The sequence below is a fragment of the Adiantum capillus-veneris genome, chromosome 16 (genome assembly GCF_014529385.1).
Source record: "Adiantum capillus-veneris isolate H3 chromosome 16, ASM1452938v2, whole genome shotgun sequence".
Lineage (NCBI taxonomy): Eukaryota > Viridiplantae > Streptophyta > Polypodiopsida > Polypodiales > Pteridaceae > Adiantum > Adiantum capillus-veneris.
This window is the reverse complement of record NC_140946.1, coordinates 96,379,876-96,389,413: the sequence shown is the minus strand read 5'-3', so window position 1 is coordinate 96,389,413 and position 9,538 is coordinate 96,379,876. Positions and strand designations below refer to the sequence as shown.

Here is a 9,538-nt window from a genome sequence, read left to right as displayed (position 1 = left end):
TTGGAGCAGTGAATGAGACTCAGTGGAAAGGCAAGCTTCAATCTGCGCCACCTATTGGACCATGGAACAAAGAAAATGGAGTTGTTCTTTGGAAGCATTGTGGTGAATCACCAGAATGTATCAAAACTTGTCAAGCATTCATATACTACTGTATCCCTCGAGATAGAGATGGCACAACAAGATGTGCCATACACATGGGCTTTCATAATCATCCGGTGGTAAAGGGGTTATCAAAAAAGGTGGAGGAGGTTATTCACAATAAGGTGTTCATGCGGGCAACCATTGAGCCTTCTAGCACATGCAAGCAAATTGAAGTCTCAGTCACAAGGGACTTGATCATGGAGTTGTTGATTCATGAGGATGGTGCTTCTCACAAGACTTCTTCAGAGGGTTACTTGCACAAAGTACTAGATCAAATTACTCCTATCTCTCAAAAAGCTCGAATCAGAAGGTCCATCCAGGCTTCTAGAAAAGATTTTCTTCAAGGGGACAGTGGGTTGGATCCTATTTTGAGACTGAAACAAAGATTCATATATCCATTTATCCAAAGTGTTCTTTTTCTTGATCAACTTGGTGATGATATCCAGCCACATGTGTTTAAGATGTCATCTAAGTGTCCAGGTTCAGGAGTGGATCTTGTTAATTGAATGCAACCAGGTGGCTCATTGGAGGGCCAATGGGGGCATTTTGATCATGTGCATTGGGTGAACGGGTGGTGCACAATGGGAGCCCATGTATATGATCCACATGTACGTGAGTTGCGCACAATCGCAACTTGTGAGTTTAAGGTGCAAGATCACCATGCTAAAGTTCAATTTTGGAAAATGTTAAACAACCAAATGGTGCAAAATGGTTTTCCACTTCCTCAATTTAGAGGTTTCATGTCAGATGAGGCTCAACAAAATTGGATTGCAGTGCGCACAGTCTACTTTGGTGGTCCAATAATAAGGTGGAGGAGAAAGAGAGGTCTTGCAAGTTTCACTGCAAGACAAATATGGTGGATCACACTAAGAAGTGCATTAAGCGAGCCTTTCAAGAAGAGAACAAGTATATGTGTAGGCAGTGGAGAAGTGCACCTCCTAAGATGGAAAGGAACGATGTAAGCAAGCTATACAAAACTATTGGATTGACAACCACATTATTGAGGGACAACTACAAAGCTTACAGCTATGGCTTGCATGGTGGGATGCACGAGCATCACATTGGATTGATCAGTTTCTTTCACAACATAAGGATTTTGGATTTGTACCATCAACTAACGTATCTGAATCTAAACATGCAAGTATTCGTGCTACACATGGAGCAACAAAGTATGTCTCATTGTATGAGGCTACCGGTTGCCGCTGTTAACTTATGCTTAGCAGTGAAGCAAAGTGCAAAATATAAGTCTTTTATGGGATGGAAAATATCATGGTACTGCTCCAGACTTGAAACAACTAGCTGAAAGGCTAATGGAAGGACACACAACTCGAGCTATTGAGAAGAACGTTATTGATTTGACTGCTTCTACAATTGATGCAGTAGGTCTTGCCTCTTCGAAGTATATGAGACAGCCCATGGAGCAAGTAAGTTTGCGTCGAAAAAGAAAGTTGGTTCACTCAACTCCGATTCATGAGACTGGCAGTCATAGACCTGGTTATAATACCATCACAACCTCTAGAGCTATTCCACAATGTCCAAGCTTCAAAGTACAGCAGGTAAAGGAGTCTGAAGTTGCAGAGTCCACTTGGGCCATTAGGAGAGCACCTCTAAGGCTAAAGTGAGTTGTTTTGGGTTAATCAAGGAGACAGGTTAGAAGTACAACATTGAATCTATCATTTTTGGTCGATAACCTTTTCTCTATGGTCTTAAATTTTTTCTTGTTGATGTAGGTGAGAGGTGTGGGGTTGATATCCACATAAATGGGGGAACAACATTGCATGGTGTTCCTGCCCCTTGCTTCAAGGGAAGAAGAAGATACCCAGGTGGCACACAAGAGCAGGTCATTTGGTTTTGCAATAGCAATGTGCAACATGCTTGGAATGTGCATGGATCTGTTATTTTTCCACTAGGTCCTGCACCTGGGGTGTGGCCCATCTCAAAGGGAACGTTTCGATCTTTAGAAGAGACAAGTTTATTGTGAAAGTCAAGCTTTGTTGTGGATGATGGCTCTCAAGAAGGTGCAGTTGTAGAAAGCTTTCGATCTCAACCTCTTGCAAGTGCAGCATGGCCACAAAAGACGGATGGTAGAATGGTCAAGTGGAGAAGCAAACTCACCAAAGATTTCAAGGATAAGATTGGCTTGGCAACTAAAATGCATGCAACTGTTCTTAGAGAGAGTATAATAGTCCCAAACGAAGTGCTCGTTTTTTTCTTGGAGTTAGAGGGATCAAAAGCACGTGGATTTCATATTCCATCACAATAAGTCAATTTCCACGGTGTACATGTGAGGACTTTGTGAGACGAGATGCAAAGGCAAGTACTTATAGGGTGAAAGCATGTTAACCTGTCACGCTTTTTGTGCTAGTTAGCAGTTTCAAGTTAGCACATCTTCGAAAAGTTGGGCGTCCGGTAAATTTTTTACAAATAATATCAAAATTTGTCGGAGGTTGTACATTTGGATTCCTTGTTTCAAGTGCTTTCTATTGATATATCATATGTCATAGATCTTGGAGATGTAGCTCAAGTTATTGTACTAGTTAGCATATGTCAAAATTGTGCTAGTTAGCATTGTCCGGGACATGAAAAAGCATGACAAGTTAACATGATTTCACCCTATATTCCATGCAAGCATATATACTTTGTATTTCTAAGGACTCTTGGATTGGATGCAAATGTTCATGCATCTATGCATCAAGCTGCTCTCTCAAATATAGAGTTATTCCAAGCCTTGCATGGAAAACGTGTGCTAGTGGCTGCTTAAGCTAGTTTCACCTTTTAGCTATCAACTTCATCCTATATAGAACTAGATGTTTTAGGCCTTGTATGGAAAACATACGCTAGCGATTTAAGTATGTTTTTCTTTTTATCTATCATCTATATCCTATTTTGGAAACTTACTTTTGTTGTACTAGCTATCCACAACAACCTACTCTCCCCCCTCCCTTTCCTCTATTCTCTCTTTCTCTATTTCCACTTAACCTAGGTGGTGTATGGAGATCATGATGTTTAATGACAAACCAAGTTATTTATGTGTACTTTTTTGCAGTCAAAAGCTCTTTGCAATGAGTCAAATCAAACTACATTCTCTCACTTTTAGTCGGTGAACTTTAGGTGTTGAGTCACTAAGCAATTTGAAGAGTATTCTTTTTGGTTGTTTCCTTAATGAGAACTGGAAAAGTTTGCTTTTGTGCATTAGTTATTTTAGAGTGTCATTTTTCATGTTTGAACACTCTCTCTCTCTCTAGTCATGATCTATGTATGATAAGTGTGAGTGGATTATATGTGTGTCTCTGTAGAAGATTGTAATTATAATATTTCTTATGTTGAAAAGCTTTATGTTTATGGTTTTAATGACAAAGAAGTAAGGATGTTTATGCCTTAAACATATGGCAAGCATGTCATGATTGTTGTGCAAGTATATAGGTAGTTTATGGGTTGGCCTTCGGATGATTATGGCCATTTTACTAATGATAAATTTTATGGGACTCTTTGGTTTCTTCTCACTTTAGTAACACGCTCTTGGAGCTAATCAATTCTTCAAAAAGTGTCTAGTAAGTACTAACTTAAGGAGAGAGTGGGGATAAATATAACCTAGAACTGAAAATGCTCAGTAAAATTCCTGCATGGTGTTGAGGAATAAGCAAAAAAAGGAAATGGAGCGTACACAGTTTGTATACAAACATGGAATAAAAATAAAGTTAAGCGTAGTCGAGTATTACTAAGATTTAGCTACAAGATATCTCCAACTCATTTGTCTCGCTCGCTTTGTATCCCCCCTCGCTCGCTTTTCAAGGCTCGTTAAATGGTAGCACCCCTATTCAGACTAGGCCAAGAGAATTCTTCCTGTAGAATCTTCCTACTAGTAATATCTAGAGCAAAGTGGCCACCACAAACACCATCATGGCAACTTGAGATCACCTCTGTGATTTCACTGGGGATTGGCACTCGCCTGAGGATCTGGTCTTTGCCCTTGCAGTACAAGGTGCAGTTTATAAGGGGGTATCTTGTTGCCTTTCGGACAAGCCATTGTTTCTGGCCCTTAATATACCCTTCAAGACATTCTCATGTATCTAACAAGCTGATGATTTCAGGCATAGAATCACTACCCTGAAAGAGGGACAGCTTCAATTTGATTGCTCCTATGGGAATATCTTGTATTCTCTCCTTGGCTAGAGCATCCGCTTCTTGATTTTTTGCCCTAGGGACATGAAATAATTGCACTACTTCAATATTTCTTAAAAGATCCTTAACTTGGCATAATTGTCCAAGAAAAACCAGATTTTTACAAACCCAAGTGCCATTTATCTGCTTAATCAAGAGCATGGCATCACCAAACACATTTAGGCACTGAACCCCTTGCAAAACACATTGTTCTAAACCAAAAATTAGGTCCACGTACTCTGCTTTGGTTTTGGAGTGGGAGTGTAGCAGCTGCCCAATAGAGAATACCTTCTCCTTTTGTTCATTGAAGACGATGCCAGCTGCAGCTTGATCCACTGTTCTTTTGTAAGATCCATCAAAGTAAAGAGAGTGAGCTCCTTCTAGCTTAGGAAATTCCACCATTGGTGTCACTCCTTTGCCTTCCGTGTTGACCTTTAGCTTCTTCTCATAGTGATGATGAGTAAGAATACTTGCTCGACTGGCTCTTGTGGAGTTATCTACTTGCATAGTGTAATCAAACTCATGTAATCTAATGAGCCACATAGAGATCCTAGATAAGACATCCATGTGTTGCATCACATACGGAAAGACCGCTTCCTTTGTTAGAATTACAAAGGGTCTAGGCAATAGATAAGAGTGGAAAGTTGTAGTGGCAGACATCAATGCAAGCACCATGTGCTCTACCGTGGTGAATCCTTTTTCTCATGGGGTCATGACACAACTAGAGAAGTAGATAGGACGCATGAAAGAGGTTTGGGGGTCCTTCTGCATTAGTATGGCTCCAAGTGTACGTTGGGCTTAACATAGAATGGCTCGTCCCATCTAGGGGGTGCAATGGTGGGAAGTGTAGCCAGGATTTGTTTCACTTTGCTAAACTGTTGCTCATTTTCTTCACTCCTTGAGAAGACATCTTTATGGGTGACTTGTTGTAGAGGGAGAACCACCTGAGAGAGCAAGTGAATGAACCTGCTCAAATACCTTACCTTTTGAAGGAAAGAGACCAATTGCTTTGTTGTTGTGGGTGATGACAAAGATACTAAAGCTTGATCTTGGGTCAGCCTCAATTCCTTTGTTTGAAATTACATGGCCGAGAAGAGTGACCTTGCTTTCACCAATGTGACACTTATCTATGTTAAGCTAGCCACCCAGGGTTTGTAGTCTAGCCAGACCATCATAGACCTTGCTCAAATGGAGGGAGCAAGAACTGTAGATGCAAAAATCATCCACGAAAACTCATATTGACTTACCAAAGTATGGCTGGAAGACAAAATCTACATAGCATTGGAATGTGGTCGGAGTGTTGGTTAGGCCAAAAGGCATCACCCTGTAAGCAAAACATCCCCATGATGTTATGAAACTTGTCCTTTTTTTCTCTTCTGCTGCAATGCTAATCTGAAAGTAGCCTGAGTAGCCATCACATATTGTGTAGCGCTCATGACCTGCTACTTCGTTGAGAATCTCGTCTTGGAATGGGAGGGAAAAATGATCCCTCTTCGTCTGCATTGAGAGATATGTAGTCTACACAAACCCTCCGCTTACCGTTCTTCTTTGGCATGACCACCACTAGCGAGACCCACTCTGAGTCCTTGACTGGGCAAATGAAATATTCCTGTAGCAAATTCCTTACCTCTTTGAGCAATGCCTCTTGATGAACTACCCCAAGCCTTCTGAGCTTTTGCACTACAGGGTTACTTCCTTCCTTGAGTCTTATGCGGTGTTGCACTACTGTGATCCCTGCGATCTTGTCATAACCATCAATGAACAATGTGGTGAAGTTCTCAGCATAGAGATGTATTCTTCTCTCTCTTCACTAGCTAACTCACTAGAGAGAATCCGATGTAACTTACTTGTATCCACCAAGGGTTGCATACATGATGGTCCCTCTTTGTTCTCTGATCGTGTTTTAGATTGTGTCAATCTCTTTGGGTCTCTGAGGATGACTCCCATCACTTTGATGCTACTGCAGCTCTCCTCAGTTGTTGTCATCTCTTCTCCTGAAGTGGTAGAAGAGTCACTGGTGAACTCATCTTTTGATGCCTCCCGTATCATGTTGCGTTGCTTCCCATTCTTTGTGTCATAAAATATGGACTTTCCCTTAGCATCCTTCATCTGAACATTCCGGTACTCCAGGCCTGCTTAGCCTCCATACGCATGAGCCATGGTCTTCCAAGAATGATAGGGTAGCCCTCCCCTTTGTGCAGCATGACAAAAATGTCTACCTCCAATTCTGTGTTGAATGCCTTCACTTTGATTGCATTCACAATGCCTACGCACTTCACTTTGACATTATTTGCCATTTTAGATCGGCAAGGTGCCAGCTTACCTACCTCTAGGCCTAGATGGTGCATGATTTTCTCACTCATGACGCATATTTGTGCGCCACCATCTCAACTCTCTTGCTGCTCCTACCAACCGGTGTGCCTAGGGTGGTAGGTGGTCCTGCATGCAATGGCAGCTATAGAATAGTATTATAGGTGGTTATGGTGTGTGACACCTTATGGTGTGCCACCACCACCAAAAGAGAGAGAAAGAAAACCTTCATTGGTGGATGGCTAGGGAAAGAAATAGATTTTTGATGGTAGGACAATGTACACCTGCTAGGGCCACTCATAGCAGGTCTATGTAAGCAACGTCAAAGCAGGGTGCATTCATAGTCATCTCAACATCAATAGGTGAACCCCCCCCCGTGCAATGTCACCAATGGCAACAAGATCATGATGGTGCCTGCATAGCAGTAACCCCCAGGACCAAATTGAAGGTTTGTAAACCCAAAGGTGAGACACTTGGAGAGAGAAAGAGATGACAATTGTCCTTGCAGAAGTGAGAAACTCAACAAAATATTCCCTCTATTTGGGAATAAAACAATTGTTCTATGCTTTACCCCTGTGTAATTGTTGCATATAGCCATGATGTCTCCTTGAGTGTCCACTCCAACAAGTGACCTTCAAGTTGTCCTCGTGAAGCTACACCCTCTATGATTTTTAGTTGCCCCTCCGCTCGCTGCAAGCCTTTCCGAGCTTTCATTCGAGTTGGTTCCTACATTTTAATTTTTAATTTTTTTAAATTTTAAAATAGAGGCCATGACAACCCTCAATACAACATGTTTGACTTTACAAATCTAGCGAGCATCTTTGAAGGCTTAAGTGTTTCCCACTTCAAATGGATTAGGTGGTCTTACAACTAAAATGGAAAACACTTCTCTCAATCCTTGACATTCTCTGTAATACACACACACCTACCTTATAGCTCATGTCCGATTGAGCATCCGTCTCTCTATCTCTCTCCATCTCCCTTGCTCTTCCTCTATATCTCACTCTCACTCCCCACTTCTCACTATAGAGACACCATGCATACTCAGGCACGACCATTCCTAAGCACTGCTCACTTGGATAGCCGCTCAACAAGCAGTAGCTGCTCATGATTTGGCCCAACCACCATGGTAACAACGCGTTTAAATACCAATAATATTAATTCTATGGCCGGCATAAATGACCATAGCTCCTAATGAGCACTTGATTAATAAATGTACATATCCCTTATCCTTAACATCTTTTGCAAATTGAGATGTTGTGATAGCCAAGAAACACATCTCATACTTGCGTGCACGCCCCTTGGGACCAAGGGTGCCATGCACACGCACACACACACACACACACACACACACACACACACACACACACACACACACACACACACACACACACACACACAGCATTGGGTACAATCATCCCCCCATGCCTAGAGTGAGCTGGCTTCCTCTAGGCATGTATTTATATTAATTCTAAAAAGGGATAGCTCATAAATGAGGCTATTTACATTCCACTTTGGGGATAAAGACTTTATTGAAATAACTAAAAAACCTAATTCTTATTGGCTTATTCCATGTACTGCTATCTTCTGTCAACCACTTGCCCATGACTAAGCTACCCTAGCTACATCATGCACACATGACCATAAGTGTTAGTGTCCAACTTCTTAGAATCCATTCCATAACATACCCCGGGGTCACAGAAGTAACTGACCTCAATTGTTTATAACAATAGCAAAATAATATGTGGTGGGTTGGTTCCGAATTTAAATATCATGGAGAGTCATGCCTCACTAGGCATAGGAACTCTAATACACATGTAGATACCGACAATAATTTCCATATCACTTGCATAAAGGAGAGACCTGCCTATCAAAGGTGTAGGAACTCTAACATGTGTTTGAAGAAATTCCATAAAAACCAACCAATGTACCAATCAAGTCCAGTCATTGTATTCCATTCCATTTAGTGACAATCAAACTATTCCACCAAAGTTGATTCTATGCATTGCCTAAAGGTTCCTTGTTAGGCCTAAATGCAATTACCAAGAATTATGTATTGCAAACCATAAAACAGACTAATCGACATACCTGGCAATCCCATAAGCGCAGAATCGCATGATACACAAACAGAGAGAGATAGAGAGCGAGAGAGAGTAGAAGAGCACCTACAGATGCACATCATAGAGCGGACTGCTACACCGGCACCGTGCGAGACAAGGGAAGAGGGGAGAGAAGAAAGACACAAGCAATGGGTGCAATCTCCCCCTGTGCAAGAGCGACCATTTCCCTCTTGCACATATTTACTTTATAGATTCTTGAATGGTCAAAGTGAGTACAAACTGACGAGACGGTCATAAATGGCAAAAGATCATAAAGAGCACTTGAATAATAAAATGTATATCTGTTTACATAGGCCTTTGCTCTGTTAAGCCTTTTCCACCTGTCAGCAGCACTAGATAATAAAATAATAATTCCATGTTATGGATAAGTGATATGTACATTTATTACTCAAGTGCTCATTATGATCTATGGTCATTTGTGTTGTCTAACACAAATGACCATAGATCATAATGAGCACTTGAGTAATAAATGTACATATCACTTATCCATAACAATCACTGTCAAAGATATACGTATTCACCAAGGTGCACCAATGATGTGATGACTATTAGTGATAGTCATCAAGAGTAGTATATGTTGTGCTTGACATCTCAATAATATATGCCAATCCTCAAGCAAGCACATGTAGGTCAAGTCAAAGGTCATTTCTTTACTAACAAAAGAGCCAAATTAATATTGATTGATGGGCTTTGGTGGCCTACACTGCTCATGGATGTTGAATCTTACATCAAACAATTTGATGAATGCTAGTGTACCAAGGTACTTTCTAAGAGAGAAAAAATGTTTTAAGACCACTGATAGGGTC

At 41.1% G+C, this 9,538-nt stretch overlaps 1 pseudogene; it reads left to right on the top strand.

Moving 5' to 3' along the window:
- Positions 1-722: 722 nt before the first annotated feature.
- LOC147439502 (uncharacterized) lies at positions 723-2,145 on the top strand (annotated as a pseudogene).
- The last annotated feature ends 7,393 nt before the right edge of the window (positions 2,146-9,538 follow it).